Source organism: Macaca mulatta, chromosome X, assembly GCF_049350105.2.
Source record: "Macaca mulatta isolate MMU2019108-1 chromosome X, T2T-MMU8v2.0, whole genome shotgun sequence".
Classification (NCBI taxonomy): Eukaryota; Metazoa; Chordata; class Mammalia; order Primates; family Cercopithecidae; genus Macaca; species Macaca mulatta.
Genome location: NC_133426.1, coordinates 10,862,040 through 10,875,944, shown reverse-complemented (window position 1 = coordinate 10,875,944; position 13,905 = coordinate 10,862,040). Strand labels below are relative to the sequence as shown.

General features: G+C 37.5%; 1 protein-coding gene and 1 long non-coding RNA gene across 4 annotated transcripts in view; one reads left to right on the top strand and one right to left on the bottom strand.

Annotated features, from left to right (window-relative positions):
• Positions 1 to 13,905, top strand: part of ARHGAP6 (Rho GTPase activating protein 6) — a 546,930-nt gene that overhangs the window by 389,640 nt on the left and 143,385 nt on the right. The window lies entirely within an intron of this gene.
• On the bottom strand, positions 11,744 to 13,538 carry LOC144338852 (uncharacterized). Its single transcript, XR_013413242.1, has 3 exons — positions 13,402 to 13,538; positions 12,786 to 12,905; positions 11,744 to 11,840 (listed from the first exon to the last, which is right to left on the bottom strand). It is a non-coding gene; the product is annotated as an uncharacterized LOC144338852 (long non-coding RNA).

The window sequence follows — 13,905 nt, the reverse complement described above, 5'->3', positions numbered from 1 at the left end:
CTTACTATGTTTTTGAATCACCTGAGGGAGCTTTTATAAAGATTGATGGCCAGTTGCCACCTCCAGAAATTCTGTTTCGATCAAATATAACATGTAGCCATGGTTGAGATCCATTGAACACAACTTATTCTACCTTATGAATTGTTACATCTGTCAGACCTTTATTGTATATGAGAAGTTGTAGTTTTATCAACTTTGCCTGAATCAGTGGATTTTTTTCTAATTTCCATTCAGTGTCATGGGTGGAATTAAGAACACTCAACACAATGACATTTGCAATTATATAGGTGGTATCACATCCCCAGAGTTTTAGCAGGATGGCAGAACCACAGTGAGCACTCAGAAAATGTTTGCTAATGATGGGCCAAAGAAAGTGTCTTTTATGGTCTCTTGATTTATTTAGGAGTATTGCATTGCAATTGAATCTCTCACAGAGTCCACTTGAGGCTGCTAACATGTTGATTTAATGAATGGGTGCATTTCATGAACCACCCATCTGAGTGGATTACTTTGGGTGTAGCTGTTTTGATTTTTCCTTCCTCTGAGTATATGGTTTTGTTAATTTAATCAAACAAATTCAGTTGTTTTACCATTTTGTAGACGCATTCTTTGTGTGGCCAAGAATCTTGTTTGTGGTGGCCACACCACAACTAGATTTGAATGTAGAGCAACCCAGCAAAGAAGTGCTAATTTGAAACCATTGTTAAGATTGCCAGCAACAAACCAAAGTGACCTCCATCAATGGGTTCAGATAGCAACCCTGAAGGCAAGACACTGCGTTTATTCTATTATTCTTTCCTTCATCTATCAAAAACCCTAATCTTCATGGATGATGAAATAATAACAATCTCAAACTTAAGATATATTTTGTTCATCTTAATTTTCTAAATGTCCTTTTTTCCCTCAGTACAAACATAATACGTATTTGTAAATAAATTCCAACACTATAAAAATTCATTAGGCAGAGTGTCAAAGTCCTACAAATCCCATCCTCAAGTGATAGCCACTAATAGCCATTTAACCTCGGATCTCCCTGTTAAATTATAATAAAGATTTATGTCCGTAATTTATGTTCTGCAACTTCTTTGTTTAACTTTACATATAGTGGATATTTTTCCAAATTTATTCAGAGAGAGCTACTCCACGTTTTCTTCATGACTGCCCAGAATTCCATTGAATAGGTATCCCATAGTTTAGCCAGTTGCCCGCTGATGGACACTTAGGTTTTTTATGTTTGTTTAAGTATATATGTATATAACTAATATAAAATTAATTATATATAAGTATTTATATATTTTTGGTAGATTATAATACACATGTAGAGAAGTGCACATAAGTTTACAACTTAATTTCTGCAAAGTGAACACACCTGTGCCAGATGAAGAACCATCCCTGTCCACCACCTCAGAGGGATCCTCTGGACTCCCTTCCAGTCACTTCTCCCCAGAGGTAACCCCTATTCTGTATTTTTGTAGCACATACTGGTTTTATCTAGTTTTATAGATTACATTAGTGGTATCCTACAGCATGTTAGTTTTTGTGTCAGACTTCTTTCGCTCAACATGATGTCTCTGGGATTCATCTGTATTGTTGTAGGTGTTTGGAGTTTGTTTTATCATTCCCGTTACTGCATAGTTTTCCATTATGTGATATACCACAATTTATTCAGTCTACTTTCATGAACATTTGGATAATTTACAGTTTGGGGCTGTTTTGAATAATGCTGCTATGAACATTCCAACACACATATTTTGGTGAACATATGCTCACATTTCCATTATTTTTATTGGTGACTGGGTTTTTTTTGCTATCAGAAATTATGCTGAAGTGAATGTCTTTGCGAATGTATCTTGCACATTTTGCAAGTATTTCTATAAAGTAGATATTAGAATTGCTGGGTCAAATGGTATTCACAATTACATTTTGAGTAGGTATGGCAGAACTGCTATGAAAAAAAAAATTGACTCTTTTTTTTTTTTTTTTTTTTTGAGACAGGGTCTTGCTCTGTCACCCAGACTGGAGTGCAGTGGTACAATCATGTCTGACTGCAGCCTCGAAATCCTGGGTTCAAGCGATCCTCCCATCTCAGCTCCAAAAGTGCTGGGATTCCAGATGTGAGCCACCATGCCTGGCCTAAATATTTTGACTTTTAGGCTAGGTCTGGACCTCAAGTAACCTATTGTGGATACATCCCTTTGCTAGTACCATTATCTGTGACACAGACACTGTTATTGTGTCTTCTTGACTACAAGGCAAGACTAACAAAAACCAGAATCTTCTGGCTCTTTTCAGTCACGCTCTGGTGAGCTAGTGCCTCTTTCATGTATCCACTGAGGGACAAAAAGATAAAATGACCTAGTGTCCCAGGATGCCAGCTTAAACTTTTGAGTAAATTGATGCTATGATAATATACAGCAAATGGACTCTGTGGCTCTAAGTACCATCCACTCCAGATTGAGATAACCTCCTTTCCCAGGTAGAGAAAGAAGATTCTAACCTGGAGGTGAGAGTCACTTGCATGTCTTACCAAAAAATGTCCTATTCAGAATGCCCTGACATTAGGAGACATTAGATTAGAGCAGTGTTTCCTAACCTTGGAACTATTGACATTTAGGGTGGGATCATTCTTTGCTGTGGGGGCCGTTCTGTGCACTGTAGGATGTTGAGAAGCATCCCTGGACTCCACCCATCACAACCAGCACTTTCCTCCTCAGTTGTGACAACCAAAAATGTCTCCAGGCAATGCCAAATGTCCCTTGAGGGGCAGAATCACCCCAGTAGAGGACTATTGAGCTAGTGCTTATAGAAGACCCCAGCTCTAAATCATATTATGTTCAGATGCTGGCCCAGCCACTTTTCATGTGACCTAGGACAAAGTACCTAAGTTCTCTGCCTCATTTGGCTCATCTGTAAAATACAGATATTAATAGTAATATTTACCTGAATTGGTTGTTGTTGAGATTAAATGAGATTCTTAATGTGATGCACTTGGCATAGTCTTTAGCAAAAAATAAGTGTTCAAAGTTGTTAGGTTTATTAGTCATAATCTTTATTATTATTATAAAAAATTGAGGGGTGGAAAAAAGGGTTCTGTTGTGTATCCTGGAAAAAGGATGAGGATAATGCATATCTGAAAAACATCAAAGGACAAGGGGCTCATAGCTCTTGGAACAGGCAGTGGGAAATGGAAATGTGGAGAAAACATTAAGTGCTATGAAGGAAGAAAATGGCATTTAGTTGTCTCTTTCTGTTCCTTCTCAAATTAACATTTGGAAACTAGAATTTGTGGAAAATAGACTTTGGCAGCACAATTAGGCATTTTTAGAAACAGGATAAATCACTGTGGGGAAATATTTTATTGTATTACTCTTGTTAATATGAAGTTAGTAAACTTTCAATAGTGTATTGAATGCTTGTATTTTAAATAATAAAATATATTCAATGCTAAAGCAGCTGTATTATTTTTGATATTATTGAGTAGAAAAATTTGTCTGTTAGGAGCTTTGTTGGGTTGATTTTTACCTGATACCCTCTTCTCCCACCAAAGATCTAACTTTCATAAATTCTGGCAATAGAAAAACAAGTCATCATATTAAGCTAGGTCTGGACCTTAAGAAACACACTGTGGCTGCATCCCTTTGTTATTGCCATTATCTGTGATGCAAATAAAGCAAGACAGAGTGGCATCCTGGATGGGACTCCAGATGGAGAGTATGAGGCCAGGGTTATGTCTTTGTGTTGCCAAGCTGCACCTTGGCTTGTCACTTCTTCCCATTGTGCCTCAGGTTCTAAGCAGATGGAATTAGAACCATCTGCTTAGATGTCCCAACTATATTCTGGGAAATTCGAGCGATATGGAGAGATGTTCTGAAAATTTAAAAAATAAAAAATAAAAGGAGGTGAGATTATAGCAAGTGTATTTAGGAGGTACTCTGAGTTATAATTTCCCCTCTGCAGGACTTCTCTATTATTCTTAGTTATTGTTTATTGTGACTACTTAAGGTGACGCTACCATGCACAACTTTTTCAAATATATTTGATTATGGAACAGCCTGGCAAATCCTGCATTAAATAATTTATGTGTCCCTTGCAGGCATAAAAATATTCTGATTTCTTTTGAATTAGTCTGTTATCATGGCTGTGACAAATTACCATAAATTTAGTGCCATAAAACAATACACATTTATTATCTTAAAGTGCTGTAGGTTAGAAATCTGACACAGGTTGCACTGGACGAAAATCAAGGTGTTGACAGAGCTGCATTTCTTCTGGAGACTCTAAAACTACCCACACTCCTTAGCTCATGCTCCCCTTCCTCCAGCTTCAAGGCCAGCAATGTTACATCTCTTAGATCATTCCTCTATAGTCACATCTCCTTCAAATTCTGAATTCTGCTGAAAAAGGTTGTCCTAATTTAAGGGCCTGTGTGGTTACATTGGGCTCACCTGGGTAATCTAGACTTCTGTCCCCCTCTCAAGGTTATTAACTTAATCACATGGGCAAAGTCCCTTTTGCCATGTAAGGTAACACATTTCCAGGTTCCAGAAATCGGGGTGTGGAAACCTGAGGGGTGAGGGACATTATTCTGCACTACCTATCCTAGTAGCTTCTTCCATTTCTCAACCCTGGAGGGTGTGGGGTCGTGTTCTGTAGAGCCAGGAAGAAGTTCAGCATTTGTTCATCTGCTTTTGACCCTAGCAACTCATGAAATGTGCAATGACTATCCTGTAAGAGGTATTAAGTTCTTCTGGCTTTTCCTCACCCAGTAAGCAATAAAATCAGAGAGGACAAGAGTAATTAAAGCAAGCCTATTGAATTATTTTGTGTAGCATTTTCTTTTTAGCTTCTCTTCTGATATAGGCAAGAATATCTCCCTGAAAGGAACTAGAGTCTGAGCTGTACTTTAACATGTAAAATTGTCATGCTGGATATCAACAATTAGTCTTTAGAGTTAAAATATAAACATAAATGATTAAATTGGTTAAGCTACTCTTTGTGGTATAGCCATTACAGGGCTCATTTAAAAAAAAAAAAAGAACACTAGAAACCTCTAAATTTTTCAAGCCACTCATATTCATCAGACTGTAAAAAGCGAAAGAAACTGAAGGATTATGTTCCTTATCACAGCTTGGCAAAAGCTCTGATGGCTGATCTGTATGAAGTGGAAACATTGCATGAGTTTTCTTGTAATTGTTGATATCTCATGTGAATGGAATTTAGTGGAAAACAGGTTTTGCACTAAAATAAATGTTTGAATCTTGCTATTTGTCTACGTTTTCTGTTTTTGTTTTTGGCTACATAGTTACCATATGATCCAGCAATTCTACTTCTAGGTATATACCCAAGATCAGTGAAAACCTATGTTCACACAAAGTGTGTACGAATATTCACAGCAGCTTTATTCATAGCAGTCAAAATGTGGAAACAACCCAAATGCCCATCAACTGAAGAATGGACATGAAAAATTTAGTATATCTATACAGTGAATATTATCCTGCCATAAAAATGAAGTAATGACACATGCTACAACATGGATGAACTCCAAAAACATGCTAAGTGAAAGAAACCAGACACAAAAAGCCCACATATTATATGATTCTACTTTTATATGAAATATCAAAAACATGTAAAACCATAGAAACAGAAAGTAGATTAGTGGTTCCCAGGGGCTGGGGTGAGAGGGGAATGGGGAGTGACTGGGTATGGGCTTTCCTTTTGGGGTGATAAAAATGTTTTGGAATCAGTGATGATGGTTATACATATCTACGAATATACTAAATAGAAACACAGAATTGCACACTTTAAAATGGTAACTTTTATGGTATGTGACTTTTATGTCCAAGCTCTTCTATTATTTTACCATAATTTATTTTTGGAAACATAAGTTTCAATATGTTTCATTGCTCAGAGGAAGCATGATTTTCTATACATCAGAGCAAAAGTATTTACCCAGGTCTGTGAAACACTGTGTAATTTATCATTTTAAAAGCCGTATATTGAGGAGAAAACATTTTTGAAAAATAAATCTGAAAAGTGGCAACTAGAAAATCAGATGTGAACCAGTAAGTGCAGATGGCTTGTTTTCGCCTCATACCTGCATTTAGTGTCATTCTTCATGTTGGTTTCTCCCTTTTCAATTTTCCCTTTTACATGTTTGTCTCTTAATACTAAAAATCAGGAGGCAAGATTTTTTTTTTTTTTTTGCATTTTTACTGGAAGTGATTTTAGCTACTTTAAAATAAATGTCCTAAATATAAATATTCCCTGCTGGTCTTGTTTCCATGCTAATAGACAGAAATGATTTTCTGTATAGACAGAATTGCTACTCTCCCTCAAATTTTCTTTCAACCAGCAAATATACAAAAGCACAAAAGGTTAGTGCTGTTTCTATTCTTCCAGAACGTACAGTCTAGCCAGGGAGAAAAGGCACAAATATAGATAATCAAATAGCTTTCCAATGTTTAAATAAGAGTCAAGAAAATAGCTGAGATGGGGCAGGGTAGCAGGGAGATGAGTGTGATGATTACGTAGGAGGGACGTATCTGCGATGTTAGAGTTTTCTGGAAAAATAGCTGACATTTAAACATTCCCACCCCTCCTCTTTCCTCCCTCAATGAGACATCACAAGTGATTGTCTAGACATCTCAAGTGTCTAGGTCATTTGGAAACTTGAAAGAAGCAGATTTGCCTTCTTTTACAAACACAAGGTGAATTTCCTTAGGTCATGTTTCAGTGTTCCTTATAGGTCCATAGTAAACTTGTTTGTGTTTTAGATGGTATGCTTTTCTTGTTAATGTGATGGTTAATTTGTAATGTCCCTGTAGGGGGACAACAGGGCTTCTCAGAGGAGGTGATGCTCAGTAAGCATTACAGGGTGAGTAGGAAGGCATGGAGAAAGCATTTGGGCTGAGAGCACCCCTCACCCTCACCATGAAGTCCTTTGGGCTCTTCCATGTGGCTGAAATTAAGGGATGTGAAGTAAGTGAGGCTTGGTGAAGCCCAAGAGCTAAGCAGTGACCAGATCTTGAGCGATCTTGTGTTTTCACCTCAGAGTTGAGAATTTCATCTGGAAAGCTAGGAGCCTCGGTGATGGTTTTCAGAAGGGAAGGGACAAGATGAGTTTTGCTTTGTAGGGAGAAAGAGCCTACGAGAGTGTGGAAGTGCTGGTGGACATTCCTCAGAGAGGAAGTGTTAAAGGAAAGGACAGTTTTTAATGAGGTGGGATCCACAGAAACTGGTGACTTTCTGAGTGTCAGTAGGAGAGACATAGGAAGTAATGTTAAAAATGATTTTGCTTCAGTTTTCCTGGGTCATTGCAGGGAACCCATACTGATGTATTTGAACCACAGAATCATTGCCCCTAATTTTATTGTGTCTATTTTCATATAATTGGTTTACTTAAAGCAAGATGCATTTGCATATATACCCTTTACCCACTGTGTATTATCACATACCTATTATAAATATTTGTCTATATAAGATGTAAATATGTTACATATATAATTCATCATATAATAAATATATAATAGTCAAGAGATACATATATTACTTTAAATACATTAAATATAATAGATGTAGAGATAGTTAAATCTATTTAATATGGAGATAAATGTATAACGTTTGTAGTTTTTAATTACAAGTTTCTCAGGCTGGCCGTAGTGGATTTGATAGGCATCACTCTAGTGTGAATATCTTTTCTTTCAAGAATACTTGGAAGAAATGCTGATACCTAAGAAGTAGCTCATACCAAATACTAAAATCCATGGTATTGATTTCACTTTTTTTCCCTGAGCTTTTTCTCATTATGTGCATAAAAGAAAATAAGATATTGAGTGATCTCTGTGGACCCATCTGCTCATACATACAGAGATGTCACAATGATAGTTTTAAAAACATGTGGTTCCTGGACACAGGAAGGGGAGCAACACACACTGGGGCCTATCAGGTGGTGGGGTTGAGGGAGGGAGAGCATCAGGATAAATAGCTAATACATGCTGGACTTAATACCTAGGTGATGGGTTGATAGGTGCAGCAAACCACCATGGCACATGTTTACCTATGTAACAAACCTGCACATCCTGCATATGTACCCTGGAACTTAAAATTAATTTTAAAAAGAAACAGAAAAAAACATGTAGTTCCTTTGCTGTTTGAAATAGTGAAATGCTTCACCATGAACTGTGAACATTGTTGTCCCCTATGTCATATGTCTGGTGATTTGTTTTCAGTGGGTCCAGATCTGGGGTCAGCAAACTTTTTCTGTAAAGAATTAGATAGGAAACATTTTAGGTGTTGTGGATCATACTGTCTCTGTTGCAACTACTCAACTTTGCTGTTGTATCGGAAAAGCAGCCACAGACAATAGGTAAATGAGTGGGTGTGGTTGTTTTCCAATGAAATTTGATTACAACAATAGGCCTCAGGCTGTCCTTTGCTGACCCTGCTTTAAGTCAACAGTTACCACCTCAAGATCAAGGCATGCATGCCTCAGTCAATGTGTTAGAAGTAATTTATTACCTATAATAATTAAGTTACAAACTTTAGAATCTTTATAAGAAAACTATATGAGAGAGAATTAGAGGTGAGCCTAGAACCACCTCATACAGTTATTTTGATGAATTTTCTTGAGTAGGAGAGCAAGGTGCAGAAAAGTAGCATAGGATAGTGGTTAAGACCACAAACTCAGGACTAAGGTCCCTGAGTTTGAATTTCAGCCATGCCACTTTTAATATGTTTCCTTGGACAAGTTACTTCACTGCCCTGTGCTTTGATTTCTTCATCTATAAAATGGGCATATTAATAAACTTCACATTTTCAGATTGTTTAATGATTAAAACCATGAGTACACAATAAGGGACTGGAATAATAATGGGTACACATTATATGCACAAGAGATGTTAGTCATTCCCCACATATCTAAATCTTTTGGATTTAGATCCAGGACATAGCTCTCAGCTTATTTTATCTGTGCTGTGAGTCACTGATGAATAATCCTTACTGTGCACCACTAATTAATAGTTGTGGTGACTACAAATTTTTATGTTGCTAATGGGTTGTAATTTTGTAGTTTCTTACATTAAAAAAAAATCTACCCATAAATGGATACTTAACAAGAAAGAAGCAGCAAAACTCAGTGTAGAAAATGTGAACATGCACGAACCAGTAATGCCCATGAGTGAAAATGACATGGGAGCATGTTGTTAGGGTACAACAGTTAAAATTACCAAAAGGTCAACAAAGCGATTATGTACTTGAACATTGGACATCATGTTCTTTATGTTCATATCACTGAATTCTGGAATTCTGAGCCTGCCTTTTTTTTTTTAACAAATGAAATAAAATGTAGCTATGTTTATAGCATGCCTTTTCTTGTCCATCCTATTAATATTAACTGGTGGCATGGAAGTAAAGAAAAATGAAGACTCACTAAAATAAAAATGTTCAATATTTTTTAAAAATCAGATTACCATGTAATTGATTTTTTGGTAACTGTTTTCAAAATGGTCTTTATATTGCTATATTAATTTATCAAATACTTGGAATGTGATTTTAGGGATTTCATGACTTTCTCCTTCAAAAGTTGGCCCTGCTATTTGCTTTATTTACCAAAAACATGGTGAGGTGTGGGGAGGGGTGTAGGGGGAAAGCAGTCAAAACCTGGGTCTAGGAGTGCATGTGACACGTTCATTTATCTTAAGTGTTAGATGCATAGCTGTCTCCTCCCTACAGGACTATTTTATCTCACTTTACAGAGCAGGTAATTGAGGCTTGAAAGGGTTGGATACTCACATGGCTAGTTATATGCTGAACTTGAATTCAAACACAGGCAGCCTGAAGGAGAGTCCTCCCTGTAACCACTGTGCTATAACACTGCATCCCATTTGAACAAAACAGTGGCAAAATGAACAGCTAAGATGAAAGCTGCTTAACTGTGCTACTGTTTAAAATATTCCCCATCACATCTATGGCAGAGCTTGTGGAAAGTGACATCTGAATCAAGCTTGTGCACGTGAAAAACAATTTTAAATTATGGATGTATGTGCTTGGAGACTTAATTTCTTAATTGGTAGCATTGTTAAGTTTTCTTTCCACTGCTAGTGGAAGAGAAAGGAAAAAAGAGAATCTGAGCTTTGAGATGAGGGCACATTATGCTCTTGGTGTGGGAGAAATCTGGCAAAATCAGTCAATGAAGGAACATATGGAGAGTTCAGTCATCACATGAGTATGTGGAAGGGTACAAGAAGTGAGGAGTGGAGGCAGGAGGGAGGGAAGCAAAGGTACATGACAAATTCTTAGTGGAATTTGTAGAAAAGTTATGGATCCTAGAAAAAGTTCAAGGAATTTGTCTTCCCTGATAGTTTCATTAAGCCCTGGTCATTGCAATGGTTCTCAACCTGGACTGCACCTTAGAATTTTGGGGAAAGCTTTATAAATATATCATTGCCTGAGCCCCAACCCCAGACAGTCTAATTAACTTGATCTATACCTGTGCTGTCCAATACAGTAGCCACTATCCACCTGTGGTAATTTAAATTTGAATCAATTAACATTAAATACAATCACCAATTCAATATTCAGTTTCTCTGGCCGTATCTCTAGTGCTCATTAGCCACGGGTGGCTAGTGGCCACCTTAGCAGTTAGTACTGTTAACAAAAATGTCCATTATTATAGAAAATGCTGTTGGACTGTGCTGTTCTTGGGGAGAGGGACATGGTCATACAAATTTTTGAAAACTACAGCAAGTAATTCTAACGTGCAATGAGCTTAGAGAACTGTTGATCCTTAGAGAATACATTTATTCTAAAATGTACCACCACTTATGTCTGAGGTAATTTTGCTTTGGAAGATGATTCTGAAAATATCATTAATGCTAGACTTTTTCTGCAGCCTAGAAATGTAGCTGCATGTATTTTTATTTAAAGCAGCTTGCTTGCTCATTTACTCTACAAGGTTTAGATGAGTTAACTACCAGACTGCAACTAAAAATGCATAACTTGCTTTGCCCCACTTAGAATGAAGTGGTACAACAGTTCGTGCTGATTTTGAATTACTTATTAAAAGAGTTTAATAAGATAAATTATCTTATAGGAAAACTGAGAGGCTCATTGTCCGCAGCTCACATTTTAGGCAACAGATTAGGAGCAACTGATTCTATATATTTGATGATATCCAAAATTAATTTATTAACTTAATATGTTTATGAAGTCTCATGCAATTTTGAGGAAATTATTTTCCTTTCTCATTAGAGAAGAACCCCACTGAGAAGAGACTTTTGCAAAGTGCCAAAGTGCAATTGATGAAACACAATGTCACCAAATATAGCATTGAAATGAGAAAGTGGAAAGGAATTCACTTTGGCATTTTTTATTTTGCCTAGCTTGTTTGACCTAAGAGTTTTCAAACTCCTAATATGATATTCATCTATCCTTAAGGCTTGTTTTATATCCTGCTGATTTGTAAATATCTGACTTGGGATTGGGTTCTTCAGTTTGAGGTGACAGTACTTCAGCATCCCTGTATCTTTTAGGTAATCTTGCTCTGAAATCCATTCCATGTTTAATGAGCAGTGAATATACCCATAACAGAATAAATAACCTGCCCTACAAAGAGTTCACATGACATCTCATCTATAATGAGTGCCCTCTTATCTGAGTTTCCTTCTTATTGCAAGAAATCTGAAGCATCCAACCTTGTAACTCAGTGTTCCTCACTACATGAGTAGAAAGAGCAGCTACAAAATACGTACCATTCTCTGCAGTGTGCTAGAACAAGCGATATCCAGATTTCTCCATGAGAATCAAGATAAAATGCTTTTCTCTAGGTCAACCCTCCTGGGCACCTAAAATGAGATGCAAATTTCACACTCTGTACTCAAAGGTATTTCTCCAGCTATAATCTTGGGCTTAATTTTCTGGGGATTCATATTTATTGGAAAAAGAGAGGAAATCTGATAAAGAAAGAATTCCTAGCGTCATCTTGTTTTATTGCTGCCTAGACTCACTTCTTACCAGTTCATTCCACACGTGGGGCCTCCCTTTACCAGTTACATTGTAGACTCAATGTTTGCTTCCTCTCTTTATCCCCTTCCTATCAGTTCTGCACCATTCGGCCTCATTCATCTTTCCTAAAACACCTCTTTCATGGTGTTACACCCCTACCCAAAACTGAGAGTGGCTAGTTCTACTTGTAAAGGATTTGGCATCCAGGAGGTTTTCTAACATGGCTGTTCCTTTTTCTTTAAATGAAATACCTGTCCCTCTCCTTACTCCTGGAGGTCATTGCCCCATCTGTTGGCTTTCTTTTCTCTGTTTCATCCTGGTGCCCTGTGTCTATTTCTGCATATTTCTGTGTCTCAATTCCACAGGGCTTTGAGCCCTGAGCTGTCCTCCATGTTTTTACCAGAATTCTCCCAGTTGCAGAGAGGCCTTCCAGTCTCTGTTGGATGCTCTGTGTCATACTTACTTTGTATGTAGGTCTTCCAAGGGAGTGAATAAAGAAAACGTTGCTGGCATGCTGTGATATTGCCTACAAGTTAAAATTATTGCATTTGAAAACAGACTGCCTGGGTTTGAGTGCCAACTCCTTACTTCCCAGTTGTGTGACTTCTAGCAAGCTCTTTACGCTCCCTTTGTTTCAATTTTCTTGTCTGCAAAATGGGGATAATTCTAGTACCTGCTTCCTAGAGGATAGCGAGTATTCATGGAGACAATAAGCACTCAGTAAATTTTAGTTATTCTTTATTGTGGTTTTGACTGTTTCAGATTCATGGTCTTAAATAGCTTACCAGTTGCTAGATTTGCTTTGATGGTAGAGTTTAGATCTGAAGGATCCAAAACATTCTCTCCATGCAAATAGGTCACAGTAGCATCAGAAGGACGCTAGCAATTAGATGAAGGTCAGGGTGCTAGGAATGGGAAAAGGATGGACAGCCACAGTTAAGGAAGTGCAAATGGCAGCAATGAGAGAATATACTTTGGCTTATCACCTAGCCCCTGGAAGTTCTGAGCAATACAAGTATAGAGTCTGATGGTTAAACTGATGGCACCACATTTTTCACTGAGCACTGTAAGGCAGCAGATGAACTAAAATGTCCCTCACAATTTGCATTTTTATATACAGTCTTAAGAAAATATTAAGACCTTACATGTGAACTCTATGCTACACACTCAAAAAAGGTTACCAGGACCAATGGAAGGTTTATCAGTAATGAATGTAATCTAAATGAAATTTCACTGTGCCATTAGATTCAGTCATGATTCTGACAGATAAATGATTATTTCTAACCATTGGCTATATATTATTGAAAATCTGAAGGATGTCATTAGAAATATATTTGTCTTACATTAAAGACTTTCTACATGCTCAGCAAAACAATGTATAAAGAGCAATTTTTACTTTACCATCCAGTTGATCAACTACTCTCTTTCCAAGTGAGAATGTAGGAAGGGAAGAAATGAGTCGTGATGTCATTCAGTGGGAAGTATAGGAGGAGTTTCAAGCGCAAGGGCTCCAGATCAGGCTGCTTAGATTTATTATCTGTATTCATATGGGAAATTCAGGAAAGTGAGGTCAGCTGCTACATCAGATACATCCCCAAATCTCACAACATAAGTCTATTTGTCATTCATACTGTTAGATTGGCCACAATTGGTGGGACAGCTGTGCTCCAAGCAATGATTCTGAACCTAGGCTGCTGCTTCCTTTCATTCAGCTGGAGGTAGGGTAGGCTGGATTTAGGTTGAGACATTGGGGCAACTAAACCTTTCACACTAGCTATGTCACCTCTCCACATGGTCTTTTCAACATAGTGGCTACACCTATGACGTGGGGGCTCAAGGGTCCTATGAATGCAAAAACAGAAGTTTCCATGCCTTCTTATGTCTCAGGCCCAGAATGGGCTTGGC